At 39.2% G+C, this 19,044-nt stretch overlaps 1 protein-coding gene across 7 annotated transcripts in view; it reads left to right on the top strand.

Annotated features, from left to right (window-relative positions):
• The window catches only part of ANKRD6 (ankyrin repeat domain 6), an 88,185-nt gene that overhangs the window by 23,127 nt on the left and 46,014 nt on the right, over positions 1-19,044 (top strand). The window contains exon 3 of one of the 7 annotated variants that reach the window (XM_088162048.1): positions 10,629-10,867. The exons of the other annotated variants lie outside the window; for them this stretch is intronic. The gene's annotated coding sequence lies outside the window, so the exon portion shown is untranslated. The remainder of the gene's footprint in view (positions 1-10,628; positions 10,868-19,044) is intronic. 7 annotated transcript variants of the gene reach the window in all.

The raw sequence follows: 19,044 nt of genomic DNA, 5'->3' as shown, positions 1-19,044 counted from the left end.
AAAGCTGTGTTAATGTTTTCCTTCCTGACACAGGTGGGGACCTGACGTCTTTCCTCTTTTCCAGTGGTTTTGTATGCAAGAAGCTTGACTTGCCTTTAAAATCTCACTTGTCAGGAAAAACAGCTGTGTTATGAAGTACGAAAGCACATCTCATCTGGTAAAGGAAAATACTCTTTTGCCCTATAACACAGTACATAACAGGGCAATGTGGAAGTGCAATCCCTTTGCCTAACAGAAATGAGTAAGTCAACTCTAAACTCTGATGTCATTTACTGACCCTTGGTGCCTTTCTCCCCTTCTGAGCACCTCCCCTAGGCAGTTTGGGAACTGCCAGTGCATTAAAGGACACCTGAGATGCTTTGTGTTCCCAGGCAGTGCAGCTACTTTTGTGGATGCAGTGAGAGCTGTAGTCCACTTTTAGAACTCCTTTTACCCAGTGGGGGCAACAGCAGCTTTTGATGCTGATCCTGAGCACCTACAGCTGTGAGTTGCTTCCAGCCTTGACTCTTCCCTGCTATTCAGGAGTGGTGGTACCACTCTATGACTCAGATGGTGCAACTTTATGGAGGTTGCATCTGCTCTGTAACTCCTCTACCCAAAGCAGGATAACTTGTGACTGCTATGCTCTGCTTTTGTCACAGAGGTCCTTGCTGTGCCAGAAAGCATCCAAATCCTTCTTTGGCTTCCTCAGGGTAGATGAATTGCACCCTTGAGAGTAGTAATAAATGTGAGTTTGAATATTGCTTTTTAACTTTTATATTCCTTCTTCAGTGTTTTGATTAAGGCAAATTAAAAATTAATCACATAGCTGTTTGTATTCTAAGGTCATGCAAGTTAGCAATTTGAATTCAATGAGTATGATGGGGGCATAAAGATAAAATGAGAGGTTTCAGGGGGTCTTACGAATTCTTTAGGGATGAGCAAAATAGCAGACTGAGATGTGCTAGATTCAGAGGGATCCCAGGATAATCAAATCATCCACAGGTCTGGAATCCTGTACAGTGAGATCCTAGATAAACATCCGGACCTGCAGACTGAGAGTTATTTCATATTACATTGTCATTTCTTTGTCAGTGAAAAAAAATACCCCACTACCCAAATGGGGACAAAATGTCATGTACATTTTCATGTGTATTACCATATCTGCCCTAAGTATCCTGTGCTTATTTTAATTCTGTCTGGATATTTGTCTCTGGTTTCACCCTCTGCAGGGTGGGATACTGGCACCACCAAGTACCTTTTTGAACAGCTAAACTAAATGTTACCTTTTTTGAAAAAAAAAAAAAAAAAAGATAGTCATTCATCTTCTTAATAATAATGATAATGTATTTTTATAAAGCATCTTACATAATTTTCTAAAATCAAAGCACTGGGGCCTAAATAGCTGAGCTTCATTAAGATGATGAAATGAAAGAAGAGAAGCATCTGGCAGAAGAATGGAGGGTAGTGTAAAAATAGAGGCATATGGTTGTTTGAGTAGCATTAGTAATTTCTGAAATTACATTGCATATGAACCTCTGCTCCATTCAAAGTAGAAGACTGAATCAACAAAGCCAGTTTTCAGGACACTCACACAGTGTTCTTTCTTCCTGAAAATAAGTGGCTGAAGCCTGGGGAAATCAGAGGTACCTTTTGGCCAGCAGAAAGTTTTGCCATATGGACAATTTTATGATGTATCCTAAATAAGTCTTCAGAAAGCAAATCAGTTTTGTTTGGTTGGGGTTGTTTTGTTTTTTTAAATATGCTGTTTTCCTAGAACATGTGTCCTGATTTATTGTAATTGGTCAGTATAAGGATCCTGGAGAATATTCCTTAAATAAACACACCCCTAATTTGTACATCTTTATTTGTATAGACACTATGAAGAGGCTGGCTTGCTTTGTGCTGGGTGGTGGAGTTCTTACCATAACATGACTTAATAGAAACCTGCATTTCTAAAACATTAATGATTTTCCAAACTTTTAATCTCGAGTTAAAGAGTCAGTTTCAAACCTCTATTGTAAGTACCTTGTTTCAGGGGGGTTTTGTTTGTTTATTTGGGGGAATTTTGTTTGTTTATTTTTGCATTCCTCTTTGGTTTTTCCTTCTCCTGTCTTGCATAATTTTCTTCTATTCTCTGCTGTCATCTTTTATGTTCCTTCTGTGAAACTTAGCTGTGTGTAAATGGTAGTGCATTATTTCTTGCCTCAGTAAATCTGGAATCAGGTCTCTAAAGTTTGTAAACCACAAGTGTAGGAAAATTCAATGGCTCTCTCAGCAGCACAGAGAAAGCCTCTGTCAGACCTGAGACTGATCTATAGATACATATTCTGGTCATATCACTGGACCATGCTACTTCTGTGTCTAGTTGCATATTTTATCTGTCCATCTGAACTTTTCATCTTTCTCATCCCATTTCTCTCCTAATTTGAGTCCTCTCAAACAGTCTGGGTTGCTCCAGACCTGGCCTCTCTGGAACTGCCGTGGTGTACATGTTCACCTGGCTCTCCATAATGCTTTCCATCATGGTTGTAACACAGGCAGGACACTGCTTCTTCTGGTATCATAAATTTGATCAATAATAATATGGTGGGATATGGATACACTGCTTATTAAGAAAAACTGCAGAATGTATAACTGCTGCTATCTGTGGAGAATAGGGTCTTCAGGATTATTTCTGATTTATGTAATTGTGGATACCATTCTATGTAGAGATTGAATGTTTCCTAAAGTAGAGAAAGTTTTTTAGGCACTTGATTGAAAATCTCCTGGTGTCTCTAACTGTACTGTACAAGTGATGTGGTGTAGTCAGTAGGGGATTATGTTAAATGGGAAATGCACATTTTGCTTTAATAGTCAAAGTGCAAGAGTGCCTTATTCCACTGTAAGAAGGATGGCAATTACTAGCTTGCCAGAGGAGGTTTTCCTATTTTTGAGATTTTAATAGTGATAAATACAATGATCCTGTATGCTGAATGCTTCTAGTTGTGAAATAAAAGGCTCACTAAAATCAGTTTTCCCACATAAAGGTGGTTAAAATTTATTTGTGAAATGAAAAAGCTGTTCAGCTCTGTAGAAAGTGGAGAGACCTGTGCTGGTTTGGAGTTAACACTGGAGAGGTTCAGCACTGGGACTGTTCCATTTCACTCAGTTTCCAATGAACAGCTGCAAGTGCTCAGCTTTTCATGTACATTTTTAAAGCAATTTGATGAGCAAAAATGGGATGATGTAAAAGTTGCTTTTCTCAGAAAACTCACTGTGAGTAAAACTGTGAGTTTTACTGTAATTTAATATGGTCCAGTGGTCACATTCAAATATACATTACAAGTGTTCATACTTAGTCCCATTTTAGAGGTGAAGTGATCTGGAGGAACATGAGTAACTCTGATAAGTAGTCTAAGATTTCTTTATCAAGCTATGCTAAATTAATTAAACATGGACTGCTTTATAACAACATCACTTTATTTTTTGTGTCTGTTTAATAAATTTGTTTTTAAATCACAATCTAAGTCACACTGGCATATCTTACTCACACAAAAGAGCCTCTGCATTTTTCTTCCTTTTGCTACTAGAATCAGCAGTTCTCTAGCCATTTCTAACGTGTCCAGACTGAGAGGTATGTTTTATCCTTCAGCACTATACTCTTTATATCCATTTAGGTTTTGCTTCACTGTGTCTAACAGGTGGTTACCTCCAGTATTCCTGCTTAGTCAGTTAGTTCCTATTTTTGCATTTTTAGAGCTGATTATTCCTGTGTAAATGGGGAACTTTGCACTTTATTGATTGCATCCTCTTTATTCCAGACCATTTCTGCAATTTCAAATTATTTTGAAAAGTGACCTGTCTCTCCCTAAAGAACTTGAAACTTTACCCATTCTGATATTAGAGACAGATTTCACAAGTGTCATCTCTGTTTCCTTGATCCCAAATGGGACTGTTGATCAAAACTGGACCCAGCATAGGAGCCTATCAGAAATTTCAGGACAGTTTGATAAAGAAACTCCCAGAGATAACTTCTGAGCTATTGATTTTCTAAACCACTTGGGGACCTACCTTGCACCCATAGGTTGCGTTTTTTAGTTCATGTGTCAGTATCAAAAGCTTTACTGAATTCAAGATGCGTACACTGGTTTTCTTTTTGCCTACTGAGAGCTTACCCTGTCAAAGAGAAATATTACATCAGACATAATTTTTGATGATTTTTGTGCTGTTAGAGTTTTGTTATCTTACTTCCATTCTTATATTCTACTTGTGGCTGCTTAACCATTTGTTTCTGGGTGGTAAGGGCAGGGTGGCAGTTTGTAATTCTTTTAGTTTCTCTTCTTTTCACCTTTTCAATGACAATATTGACCTTCCTTTGTAGAATTTGTCAATTTTCTCTCTTCTCAGCAAGATTATAAATATGAACCTGAACAGGTGTAGGCACATTGGTTGAACATTTTAATTTATAATATTTTCCAGAATGTCCTGACCTCCCCCTTATTTTCTCTCATGGGCTTTCTTTGGTATAACAAGACAAGGCAGGAAAATGAGCAGCTGTATTGGCTTAGCTGGACCAAAAAGCTCCTCCTCCTTGCCTCACACAGTGGCCAGAAGTGTATGGCTAGGAAGAGAAGGAAGGAAAACTATCTCTCCCTTAACTCCATATGACCCTTCAATACCTACATCATCCTTTGTTATCCAACCCCATCTTATCTGGAAAAGGACCTAAGCTTGATTTCCTAAATTCCATAAATGAATGTTTGTCTTCATTTCTGAAAGTAAAACAGTCCTTTTGCTGCAATGTAATTGATGCTGGATTTTTAAATAATAAATTCTTATATCTTCATCAGAACTTTCTGGTAATTTTTCCTGATGTTACCCTATGACTGCAGTAGTAGCTGCAGTGTTCTTTTATTCTAAACTATGGCATGACTTTGGAAAGGGTATTACTATAAGGCAACTACTTATATATTGTGTGAGAATTGAATGACTGCAACATTATTTTGGGGATATGAACATGACTGATAAAAGGTTTATCTAAAATAAGCATGGTTAAGCAGGTTAAGCAGCATTGATGTATTTTAAATAAAAACAGTAAGCTGCTTTTAGGGAAGAGTGATGAAAGAAGGATGACAGACTGATGAAACAATAGGAGAGAAATATAAGGTGCCAGACACGTTTGGTACAGCTGGGTGAACGTACTGAAGTCATGGTGCTTTGAGCTGAAGAGCTGTAAATTTGTATAAGTTTTAGAGATTAGTCCATGAGACATGAATATCAGCATTACTTGTGTGTTTTATGAAGCTGATGATTGGGCAGATTAGGCTCTGCAAACACCTCACTGGGTCTAGGAATCTAACCCACTGCTTTATTTCCTTGTAGTTCATCTGTGAATGAAAGAAGAAAACGATATAATTTTATTTTACTGTTGCTCGCAGCAAATCTGAAAGGGTCTGCAGTTTCCCTTGATTGCTATACTTTTCATTATAACAGTGTTTCAAGCACCACTGTCTTCTCTGAATGTGTTGGAGGTCTCCATGGAGAGTCAGCATGGTCAGGATGGCCAATGTCCAGCTCTAGGCTGCAGTCTGGTATGATGCAGGAAACGCTTTGGCAATTGTACTGAAGTGATGCATATTCCTGAACATAATCCAAAACAAAACAAAGTAACAGAAAGGATTTTTCCTTTGTTTTGGCACTTCTGCTGTGATGCTTATTCTGACATCACCTTTCCAGTCATTCATGTGGCATCCCAGGAGAGGCAAGACATGAATTTCTAGTATAAGTAATAAACAGGAGCTTTCCTTCTCCTCCCCTAAATATGTAATTTAATATTGCAGGGTCAGAGGATATGTTTTCTTTGGAAGGTAGTTTTTAAGAATCTTCCACACAATTTTTATGCCAAAACACTTCACTTAAGTAATTCCGTGGCACAGGGACGTTAAGAAGCTCAGGCAAGAAAGGCAAGGCATTTTCTCCTTGGGTTTGAAACAAGTTAGAAAGAAGATGAGGGAGGGAGGTCTACAAAAGCTTTTCCAGATTCCATGAGCAGGGAAATGTTTTGCACTAGCAGTGCATTTGGATGGACACAGAGGAGGCCTTCAGCCAAGAGGCAGGAGCATCCTCTGGGGAAGAGACAAAAGCAGGCTCCCAGCTCAAGGGATGTGAAGGCAAAGCTGTGCCGTGGAGCTGTGCAGACTCATTTTTTCTGATGCTCTGGCTCTGTCTCTGTCCTGCATGGCCACCACCAGTCATGTGGGGACCAGTGCCAGAACAAAATGTGGCCTCATCTGAGTTGCTTACAGATGAGGAGCAAGTGTGTTGGCCTGTCATGTTTTTTAGTCTGTTTAAATTTGTTAATGCATAATAATGTGAGAATGTAGCAAGGAATCCCATTCCTTCCCACTTCCCTCTGCACTGAGGCTGCTGCTTGTATTGTTTCCTTTCTTCTTTTCATTCTTTCTCTTTTAATGTTCACCAGAAATGTGGAATAATGGAGTTTTACACTGCTGCAGCAAGTGTAGCACCTGCCATGTGAAATCTCTCCTTTTCTCTTTGAGTGAAAGCTTTAAGCAACACTTCTCGCAGACTGAGATTAAGGCCTTGGCATTCCTGTCTGTGGTGGACATTTGATTAATACAGGGTCCCTTTATTGTCACCCTGCCTTTCTGCTCTTCCTCATTAAAAATCAGTGACTCTTCCCCAATTCATTCATGACACAGAGAAAAGAATGTCTAATGCTACATATAAATAAAGAAAATATATAGCAGGCATTCAGCTAGTAAAATGAGCTATTTTCCCACATGGGGAGGAGATTAGGCAGGGGGGCATTTGCCTCCTGCAGCTGCTGGTAGAAGCCTCTGACAGATGGCAGTGCAAAATATATATATATACATATATACGTGCATGTGGGTGCACACACAAATAGGCGAACTAAACACAATTGCTGTTCATAGGTAATTTTGTTCTTTATTTATGTTTCAGTGAAGGGATGTGGTGGCCTGGAGTTGTGGGGGGGTTTTGCCTTTGATTGTTGGAAATAGTTTTGCTCCTGCGAGCTATTGTTTCTGTTAGCACTTGACAGCACCTTTGCACAGGACAGGATTTATTTGCTGGGGATTATCTAGGGAGGCTCTGCAAGGAGGGGTGCGGGGGTGTGTTTTGGCCACAGCATGGTGCTCTGGGGACATAACCCTTCCCGTAAGGAATTGCACAATTTACAGGGATAGAAATGGGATATGTTGATAGTTCTCTGTAATCCTTTTAGCCCTTATCTCCAAGGTTTTCTCTACTTCCTAGTGATGTAGTCCTTCCAGACACAGACAGGGTGAATATGTGCATCAGTTCACCTGGGGTTAGAGTTCCACAAGTGTTTTTCCCTGCTGCCTCCCAGCTGAGCAGCTGCAGGTCATGCCAGGGCTGGTGCTTGGGGCTTGCTGCAGTTCCCTTCAGCCTGGGTGGGAGCACGAGCACAAGACCTACGGTGCAAAGCCAAACCAAAAACAAGCTCTCTTGGACTCTGCTTATCGTGTGCCAGGGCACTGTGGAGACACTGCTGATGCAAAGAGAGGTGGGAGTTGCCCCCAGGAGACATCTCGGGTCCAGCTGGTACTGGAGGGGATTTGATGGGGAGCAGAAGCTTTCTTCTGAAATGGCAGGAGGGTCATGGGCAGTGTTGATGGTGGGAGCAGTGTGGCCAGGGCTTGCCTTACCCCTGGAGCTTGGGGCTGCAGGGTTTGGAGCTGGCTAGAGCCTAGCCATAGGGACACATGCCAAAGGTGCCCAGAGCAGGGTTACCAGGTTCAGTGTGATAGGTGGTGTTACAGAACAGAAGGAGGAGGGAGAAATCACCTTAGGTGTCTATAAACCATAATATAGAGTGTAGAAAGTAATGTGAATAAAACCATACGTACATAAATATATTTGAGATTTATATAAATGTGTCGAATATATATATAAAATTGGTAAGGAGAGTTTCCCTTTGCTCACCTTGTTGATCTCCTTGCTCAACCCTGGTGGTCCTGCACTTTTTGTCGTTCAAGTATCTGACAGAAGTTAGGATCAAAAAAAATAGCCCCCAGCAACTGTGGTTCAAGATGAGTTAAGGTGAAACAAACATGAATGAGGCAAATGGACAGGTGCTTTGTGGTGCTTTCTTAATGGAAAATGCTTGTCTGTCCACTGTGGAGGTTCTGCCTTCAAAATGTACTGGATCTACTCCAAACCATAAGGTGGCAGTGACCATAACGTGCCTTCCTTTATCTTTCAGTTGGTTTTACTTCTGTTTTAAATGTTTCAGCATACTAATTGCTGAAAATAGCACGACCCAGCACCATCCTGAGAAGCTTATTCTACTGCTATATGAATTGACCTGGTTAATAACTCAATTTCAGTATTAATTTTTTTTAATGCATTGTTGTGTGGGTACCTGAAACTGTCAACTTTCTTCAGTAGTGGTGCTACAGATCAAGAACCCAAAACTAAGACCTCATAAACAGGGTATTTCCACAAGCACCTGTTCACTTTGTTTATGGAGGATTCTGTATGTCTCCAGCACAGAATGAGCTTCATTCTTGCAGTTCTGGCAAATGAGCTGTGACACACTTTTACTGCTGCTGCTGCTGCAAGTAATCAGCTAGAGGTTACTTTCCTGAATGCAATACATTTAAATGGCAGGGAAGGAATAGACTGATTTATTTTGGTTGCTTTTCCCCATGATATTTCAGTACTGCAGTATGTAATATGAACAGTTATATGCAAATATTTTTTTCTCAATATGATACCATAAATCAAGAGAGAGTTTTAAAAAAACCGAATTGCTTTTAGTGACTTTGCCTTTTCCCCTGAAGAGCCTAAGAGCTTATACCTGAATGCTTTGCAGGAACAAATTGTTCTATTTATGTTGAATAAAACTGTAGATTTTTATATTGGATAATGTATCGCTGAGGCAAATATCATTACCTGAATGTACTAGACATTTAGAGTCAGCCCTCTTTGTTTATGTTTTCATTCCCAGATCAGTGCTAAAGAAATAGTTATAAAACTGCTCATCAGAGGTTTTAATAAGCATTTCTCTATAGTTGCAGAATGATTAAGATGTAATAACATGTTTGAGATACGTTTGAGGAATAAAGTGCTTAATAACCTAGCACTATACTAGCTGTAACAGAACAGCTGTGGGTTTCTTCTCCTCACCAAAGAGGTGATAAATTAGAGTGTTTCACTGTGCAAACTCCATCCTTTTTCTTAGGTTCAGCTTCTTTTAAATTGACAAGAATGGGAAAATAAATATGACAAAAATAAGTATAATCGCTCAAAATTCTTCATTAAGAATTATGCGTGAATATAAATTGGGGGCACAGGGGTCAATTTGGAAAAACAGAACATAAATTTACTCTGTAATCTGTTTGTAACAGGCTCAAATGATACCAGTTTAAAAAGTGTGAGAGCCCTTGAAGGAACTGAGGCGGCAATGGAAGCCCTTGCTCGCTTGCAGCTTGTGCATGCAAGCGTGTACGGCTGCTTGTTTTTCAGACAATTGTGCCAGCACTGTAACAGCTCTTGTTTGGCACAGCACCACTAAAATGCAGTGAGACTGGGCTGCTTGTTTCATCCCAGCATCTGGTGAGATTAAGTATTAGTGCTGCTGTTTAATGAACAGTGTGCGGATGTGCATGAGTATTTGGGGTTGTTTTTGTTTCCTCTGGGTTGTAGCCGACAAAGCTGTAGGGATGAACAAAGCCTTCCAGACTGCCTACTATATAGATTAATTTACAGCTGCCAGTTTATATTAGTTGTTCTATTTATTCTGCTTCGGTGCTTTTTTGAGGAAAGGAGTATTTCTTAGTCAATTGTCTGGCAAAGAGAAAGGAATTCAAGAAATGTGAAGCAAACAAATTTGCGGTAATTAGACAAGCTTTTGGCAGATGAACTGTTTGCTCCCTTTTCTTATGATATTATGTTACACGGAAGGACTGAAGTTTGAAAACAGAATTTAAATTGACGTCTGAACTTTGTCTTTACTCTCCTGTTCTCTGCGTTGGCGATGCTGAGGCTTGATGAATAGCAGCTGTAACCACGTCTCTTGTCTGCCTACTTGAAGCGCAGCCCTACGGGAGGTTTTGACAGGCAGTGCAGCTTTTATGATGCTACAGATTTATCAGGAACCTCTAATGTTCTTTATTTTTGTTTCCCTGTAACTTTTCTTCTCTCTCGGTTTGCACCAAGTCCTGTTGCTGTGTGCTGACCACCTGACACAGCTAGGGAGTGCTGGCTCTTTCTGCTGGAGATGTCCAAAGCTGGGCACAGCCCTGCACACCCTGAGAGGCAACTCTGTGCATTAGCTTGTTATCAGTGAGAGCACAAAAGAAATAGCTGAGAGTTTATCCAAGAGCCTTATGGAAATGTCTGAATATTGATAATACAGACTGTCTGCTGTCTCGTCTGTCTTCTAAAATAATTGCTTTGGAGGACTCAAGTAGTTCAGAAGGGGATTAGTTGGTTTACTTAGAGCAGGATCAGGCACACTGGGGCATGTGCTCTTCTTCCCCACCCTCAGTGGAGCCAGTAATTTGTTGCCCAAATTACAGTGCATAAGATCAAACTGGGCTAAATATAATCTCGAGTGATCCTGCACAGAGGGTTTCTTTTCCTGCTTTCCTCTGCAGGGTTGTAGGGTGGGAAATAATGCATTGTGGGCCTCTTTGGAAATCAAGTGGAGGCTAGGAAGACATGAGACATCCCAGGTGCTAAGAAGAGACCTTTCAGGAACAGGAGCTGCTACTCCCAGGACCCCACAGCATCAGAGCAGCCAATTCTCCACGGAAGTGTCCCTGATGAACTGTCAGCTCTGAGGGAAGGCAAGGAAGTGAAATTCACTCTGAAATTCACTCATAAACCTTGGCAGGTACGAATACAATATCTTGCGTGCTTGGATGAAAGTGTCTAATGAGAGATCTATCATGCAGAGATAGATACAGAGGCATATGCACATATATATAATATTTATTTTATTTTCCCCTCCTGTTGAGAAGGTAGTTTTTGCTCCATAGTAGGTGATTAGTAGCAGGCATGACACTGATACTATTGTCTTTGCTTTCTTCATTCTTGATTGGACTTCGGCTTTGGAGCTTGCAGGTGTCTGTGACGATGGTGCAGGTGTTTGCTGTGAAATGGGCACCTTCATTTGAGAAATGCTTTCTACTCCTCTTTTGATCTTTATCCTTTTGAAGGTCTTTTAATTGATTTTGAAATGCCCTTTAATGAATGTTGTTTTTTTAACTGTTTCATATCAGATGTTTCAAGTATATGTGTGCTTCATCAATATCAATTTTATTTGTTGACTGTGTCAAAAGTTATTTGATATGTCCTATGTGAAAGATTTCAAAACCTTATTAGCTAATCACATTAGCTAGATTTTAAGATTGTGTAGTAAAGTGGAGCTGGTATTTGATTTCTTCAAAGTATACTTTGACATATAGTGGGTACCTAGAGTTAAAAAACCCCAAACTTCTAAATGCACCAAATCCCAAAACAGTTAGTGAATTATCAGAAAGAAAAATGTTATATGTGGGGGTTTTTTTAATTGTAACCAGTCTTTAAAGTGGTTTGGAATAATTAATAAAACTATTTTAAACCCACTGTTTTTCACCATTGTAATTGAAGTAGCATTCCCTCTGAAAACACCTCTGCACAATATTGGGAAGTGGCATTCTTATTGTATAAAAATACACCAAACAATTCACTGTTTTCTAATACTTTTCTTTGTACTGAATAGACATTTGTGAAAATATAATACTTTTTCGGTTAAAAAGTAGAACTGTCAAATTTTGCTGATAAAGTTTATATTTTGTAGCAAGTGATCATGTCTTTATTACCAGAGATGCCAAGCTTTCACATTTTAAAAATCACATGTAAAATTAGTTTTTAAAATTAAATCAGTTCCTCCCAATATCTCACATACACGCCAGTTAAATCTACCGCTCAGAAAAAATTCTTAAGGAATCTTCTTTTTGGACATAAAATCTCAGGGCAGGTTGGGTCATCTTCAGAAGGTATGAAGCTGAGTGGAATGTATTTTTTTCTTTTGCAGTCAGTTATGGAGGTTTTATTCCTGGGTTGAAATGGCAAAACATCAGCCCAGCCATGTATCCATTCAGCTGCTGGTAGGGATTAGATGTTCAGAATTATTTGCTCTGTGGCTGGGGTGGGTTTACAAGTGCACTGCTTTGCTTTGGTCACATCCAGGTCCTCTGCCATGGACTACAGCTGGTGACAGCCTGGGTAGCTGTTGGCTGCTGCACTTCTCCTTCTTAATGAGATGAGAGTCCAGATATGGGATACTCTAATTAATTACTTTCAGGCAGTATTTTTCTTCTTGTTTTTCATACAAATAAGATGACCAATCAAATGGTTTTTACTTTAATTTGTGAAAAATATATGGACATTTAAATTGCTTTGCTATTAAATCACTGGTTTTCCTTTATGGAATCACTTTCAGAAATTCCATATGGTTCTCTTTTGTCAAGGAAATGTTATTTATTATTTTTATGATATGCATTGTTTTATGTTACAGCTGAATAACGAATCTGATTTCTTCATTACTACATGTCATACAGCAATCCTGAGTAGATGGGAGAGAACCAGAGTATATCTCAGTATGTGGCTTCTTTATTTCATGTAGTTTGTACTGCTTTGGTAAGCATCTAAAATCATTGCACTTGTTTTGATTGTTATCAGAAATCAAAAAGTCTGATAAAACTGCAGAGATATTTGGTTTTTTCCTTTCTCTTTCATTCTGCAAAAACATCTGTTAGGTTCTGTTACACCATCTATGTCAACAGAGGCTTCATCCTTGTCTGTGTGTGAAAGTGAAATTGCCCTCCTGTGCAGGGGAGCAGGAAACAGGAATCAGTTATCTCTGTTAAGCTATCTCTGTTAAGCTTCCTTAAACATTTAGTGAGAGTTTTAGAGTAAAACCTTTGACAAATGTTGTGGTTGAAGACCTTCACATCAAATGGTGGTATGGGTTTCCTGGTTTTCTTTCATATGGACAAATGACTTAACAAAAATAATGGCTGTTGACTGTATTACAGAAATATATATTCAGAATGTACATAATTAATAAGACCTTGAAAATAGCTGATGTGTATAAAAACCTCTCAAAATTCCACAAAAATTTAAATTACATATATTAATTTCTTTTGAACATTTTCCTTTCTACTCCTGAAAGTTTATTTTGTGTTGCTTCTTTTGTTTTTTTGTTTCCTTCTGCTGTTTCTGTTGGAATTTACTCTTAAAAGCACAAATAAAGCAGAAAGCATTTGGGATATTTTCAGGATTGTTTTGCAGATATCCAAGTTGTAGTTATCCAGTTGTGTTAGCTGATTTTGAACCTTTTGCCCTTTTAATTTGTGCCACAGATGGAAAGCAGGCAGTGTGCTGAGCAGGTATGCAGTTGCCAGCACAGTAGGTGTGCCTTCACACAGACCTGCCTTGCCTGTCCAGATGTGTCTGTGCACCTGCTCAGAGTTGGATTCTTATGGAAAGACTGGAAATGGTCAGTAGTGGCAGTACACTGGGAGCCACCACTTAGGCTGAATCCCATATTTGGGTTTCAATGTTCAGAACTGAAATGAGACTAATCTAGTGCCCTCACATACATATACAAAAAGTATGCTTTTTAGTTAAAATGAGGTGAGGAAAAGTAGTTCCTGTATTTGCTACTATCTTTTAAACATGATGATTTGGAATGAGTGTGAGAAAGTGAACAGGTCACTTTGCCAAGTCTTTCAGGTGTTAGTTGAAACATCAGGCTATTCAAATTTGGACATTTGAATCTTAAACCAACCTGTCTGCCTGAGACTCTCTCAGTGAATGGAAGGAGACAGTTTTTCCTCCAAAGGGATGTTTAGAATCTCCAAATTAAGCATCTAGTGTGGACTGCCTTCTGTTTCTACCTCCATAAGCATGCTCTGCGATTGTTGAAGAGAATGGGTCTGGGCTACCTGTGGATATGTATCCCCAGTCCCTTGTCTTTCCTAAAGGGTGGTGCTGAGGGAGAGAGGTGGGGCAGTGTGGCCGTCAGATTCTTCTAGAGGAAAAATCTAACAGCCTGTTCATTTGTTTGAGTTAATTCCTACACATGGTGGTCGTACAACTGCCCATCTTTAGAGAAAGCTGAGTAAGTGACATTTCATAGGCTGTCCATTCTGTTATCTAAAGAGTTTTTCTGTTTTCATGTGGAGGGCACCTCATTCCCACGGTCATAGTGCTCCAGAGCCCTTTGTTCATTTTTGCCTCTCTTTTGCTCTCTTTGGATGGAGGGGCATAAATCTCTTTGAAACATCCAGCTAAAATGTCAGGGTACTTAATGAAACAGTGACACAGCTACTTGTGCTCATCATGAAACTTCTAAACAGAGACCAAATAAACAGCCAATAAGTTCATAAATATAAAGGTTTGTTTTCCTGCAAGAACCATAATGATTCTCTGGTGCCTGTGCCTTGCAGCCTCTCACAGTATCTGGTTTAAAGTGTGTGCCCTACAGTGACTTTGCAGGTAGCTCAATTGTCCTTCCTTTGGCATCCCTGGCTTTAAATGGACTAAGTTCTATCTGCTTAAACTTCCCCTCTGCTGTTTCTCCCCTTTCTCATTTGATTTTATTCTGAAAAGCAGTAAAGAAACTAGCAAAAGAGAGTAAGATATAATGGAGAAATGCTATAATTCAGTTGAAACCCACACTTGAAATAAGAACTGTTCCTTTTACAATTCATATTTTGGAGCTGTATTGCAGGGTGGAAATCCTTGTTTGCCTCAAAGAGCCTACACGGATTTTAATAACAAACATTAAACCTAGCAGAAAGAATTCTTCAGCAGGCTGTGTTATAGATCGATATCCACAGACTAAATATTCCAAGATCCAAAAAAGTAGCCTAGAGATTTAAAGCCATTTGTAAATATGAACAATAACAAGCCCTATAGCTTTCTGGGTATCAGGAGTTGGAGTGAAAACATCAAAGGTAACAGCAAATTCTCTGTGATATAATAGGTTCAAGGATCATACTTATTTTCTACTTAAAGTTTTGCATATATAAGGTTAGATATAGTCAAGGTGACACCAGGAATGGCGTTGCTGCTTTAATGACAGCAAAATAAATGGTGGTTAAAAGGTGCTGGGAATCCTGTAGCTTCAGATGGGAGCTAAGGACTATAATGACAGTTCAGAAGACAGTCTAGAAAAAAAATTTAGCTCTTTCTCTAAGAAGATGGAAGCCTTGACTTAGCAAAATATTTTCTCTAAAGGATAGCCAGGTTGTTGTTACATATGAGGTTCACACTGTCTAAGTAGAGGTGTGTGAAAATTAGAGTTGATGTCCCTTTGTGGTCAGAGGAAACGGCAAGAAAGAAGCTGGGGTGCTCCTGTGCCTACTTTACAGTTGTTTGCCGTTCTCCATCCACGGTAGAAGGAAATTTAACTAATCACAATCAAAACTTTTTAAAGATTTAAGTTTTCCAGCAAAGTGTATCCAGCATGGTGACTATTGCAAAGCTTTGTGAGGGACTTGTGTGTTCAATCCTCGGCATACTGTTAAGAAAAAGAAGGGGAGGGAATGATTAATGTATTGCCTGTAAATAGTGTAAAATAATGAGTGGGAGGAGCAGGGAATTGCAGAGAATTTGGCTGAAGTCTCCAGAGTTTTGTCTTTCCCTTCCCCCTTGCACCTGGGTGGATCAATAGAAAGGGAGAGCAGTTGTGTAATGGCTTTTTTGCCCATCACTGTGTGCTGTTAGTTTGACACATGCAATTTACTTGGAAAAGCTTAAGTAGCCTTAATAACAGAAAGTCCCAGCAGAGCTGACACTAATGGTCTCCCCCGTTGTCAGTCTCAACAGAGAGATTAAGAACTGAATGAACAAAGAGACCCAATTACCACCTCCCCCCTCTGGATGCTGCCGCATGAAAACAGGTATAAGCTATGACAGTGGCTCTTTGGACAGACTCTGTCTCTGTGCCATGCCCTGGTGTGAGAGGGGTTTTTACTGTGCCTCAATTTACTGCTGTTACTGAGGGCTGCTGCAACATCAACCAGTTTTTTTGCACTAATAGTGAAGTCCAGTCATCATGAAAGAAATTTAGTATATCATGCCCTGATAATGCATATTATTGAACACTCTTCAAACACTCACCATCCAGTACACTGTGCTAAGACTAGTCCAGCTAAGTCTACCATTTTTTCTACTCAGTTTGCACTGAATAGAATAATCTTTTCATAGAATCTTATCAAATCATCTTTTCTTGGCCTGAGCTCTCAGGGAGGTATGAGAGTGCAGCTCTGCAGGGTGTGCAGCCAGAGACAGACGTGTCCCCACTGGGTTAGACTTGCAGAAAGGTCTCAAAGAAAACAGAATATCTCTTTCTGCTTTCATCCAGAGCTTGGAGTGACTTGGTTAATAACAAAATATGAGCACCATCTGTGAATGGCTACACACTACCCTTTATGAGTGCTGTTCCTCAAATATATTATAAAGCACAGTGCCGGCTCTCTTTTGCCTCCCTTCACTAGGACAGGTCTGTACAATCAATCCAATATTCAGTTGTAAAAAATTGCTACTGTGTGTGCTATAATTTTGTGTCTGTTTTTTATGGCTAATTTGTGGGAGGCTTTAATTGCAACTCATTTCTCAGTAAGACTGACCTTTTTTCAGGATTTTTTCTCTTCTGTTTCTCTAGCATGGCAGCCCAAAGATTTCTCGCCTTCACAAAATAAAACAAATGTGTTTCAAGAGGACTTTAGGTGGGCTTTACCCACGTAGGGTTTGATCAATGATGATGATTGATTGATTGATTGATTGATTGAGATAAATATGTACCCCACTTTATTCAGTCTCAGTGTTGAGGAAATACATCATCTTTCAGTGAACAAAGAAATACATCATCTTTCAGTGAAGAGCTGATTTTCAAAGATATTGTCTTGTTGACAAACTGTTAAACCAAACCCATCTCCCCTGGATTTAGAAGATTAAAACCTAAATAATAATTATAGCATCAGTATCAACATTGTGTAGCCTTGTCAGTCTTTGCTTTATAACTCACTGTATTTTCCAACATCACTTAAAATACTTTGCCAGGTACACCTGGTGAATGGTGGAGCTCAACATATTTATATTTCAAAGGCAGTGAAATAGATGCTTTGCATTTTATTAATTTAATGTAAGTATATGAACATTTAATTGATGTATATGAACATATTTAATTCATGAGTCTAGAGAGGAACGACTGCTCTTGTACAATATAATAACTAATATTTATGCTGCCGAAATATATTTAATATGCATGAAAAACAATGGGTTTGTAAAGCTTAGTGTGTTTTTCTGTGTGCATACAGTGTACAAAGGAACACAGCACATCGAATGAATGCAATATTTAATCTAAAGTGAAATGTTTAACACTCATAGCAGCATTTCAAAGATGAGGACAGCTTTGTAAGTGTTTTAGAGTCACGCTTTCTTAAATTCTCCTCTTACTGTGGATAATTAAAGTTTTGTTGTTGATCTCCAGCGATTGAATTGGTTCCCTTATATAGCACAGTTACAGTGTTGGTTTTTAAAGTGATTTTTGTGTACATCAAAAATGGCAGGGGGGGGATGGGAAGTGTTAATAATCTTTATTAACAAAGACTTGCATGACTGATACAAAAGAGAGAAGTATATAAACTTTCTATTTCTACCTAAAGAAAATTTGAAATACCTCCTCCTAAATGGGCTGGAGTGCGTTTTGGGAAAGACCTGTGTATTTCTTAAATCATGTACACTAAGTAAATATGACAGTTTATAAAGAAGTAGTAATTTATTATAAATATTCACTCTACAGCCCCAATGAAGTTTTTGACAGCATGGGCTTGTCCCTCCAGTTCTCTCTCAATGTAGGAAGTCAGCAATTGTTCTGAAGAGAATACTGGCAGAAGAAGCTTTTTCATTGCTTGTACTCTCTTCTCCTTTCTTAAAAGGCTTTCATTCTTCAGCAAAGGCAGAAGCTCTTTGCCTGCCCTCCTTTGCTAACCTCTCCACTTGCCCTGATGATTACGATCTCAGACCATTTCATTGCTTTTTCATGTCTTCTCTTAGTATCTACCCTCATGTCTCATTCCTCTGGTTTTGTGAGCAGCATAAGCTCATCTGAACCTCTTCCAACATGAAAAAAGACCAGACCATCACCGGTTACGTTTCCTCTTCTAGATACCTTCTGCAATTCTGTTCTCCTCCTTATTGCTCAGTGTGCTGTCAGTAGTTGTTGGTGGTTGGTGGTACCGTGACTTTTCTAGTCCAGCTTTTCACATTTCATTCTGGGCAGTGTCTTTCCTGACCTCAGTCCTCATCAAAGGTTGCAATGTGTACTTCCTCCTCAGCCTCACATCAGCTGTCACCTGTCTGCAGTCCCTGATGTCCTTGAAATCCTGCCCATGCTTTTGTTCTCTGATCTCATACAAGATGCTGGGTAGCATGCCTGGGCTCTTAGACTGTCCATGGCATTGCTGCTGGATCCCTCCTGCACTGTCTGCCACTCTGTCCATTGCTGCTCCTTGATTTTCCTCACAAATACACAACAGGGTCTGTTTCACCTTTTGGACCCTTTTCTTTGAGCTGAGTTTCAAATTGTGAGTAGTCTTTAACAAGTAATGTGTAAATTAGCAGCACGTTATGTTAGTTTCATACTGTAGATACTATTTGTATTGGAGTTACTTCTGTTAGTACACAGTTTTCAAAGAGTATAGATAAGAGATAAGATACCCAAGTGAAATCACACTAGCTGTGTTCCTGATGAACCTGTGGGGTGAACAGAATGATGCAGCTAATCAAATTATCTTGAATTAGGCTTAATTATGTTGCTGCATTAATATTTCTGGTTTGTTTGTGGTTTTGCTTTTTTTTTTTTTTTTTTTAGTGAAAAGAACTTTCTATTTTTCTAGTTCCTGTATGAAATTGTGACAGCACATAGCCTATGGAATTTGCACCACCTCTGAGACATTTTAGGAACCAGTTTTCAGAGTAAACTATTTATTCCTAAACAGAAGTAGCATATAA

This window comes from Sturnus vulgaris, chromosome 3 (genome assembly GCF_052056855.1).
Source record: "Sturnus vulgaris isolate bStuVul1 chromosome 3, bStuVul1.hap1, whole genome shotgun sequence".
NCBI classification, from domain to species: domain Eukaryota; kingdom Metazoa; phylum Chordata; class Aves; order Passeriformes; family Sturnidae; genus Sturnus; species Sturnus vulgaris.
The sequence above is the reverse complement of the archived record's forward strand: the minus strand, read 5'-3'. Positions and strand labels throughout refer to the sequence as shown.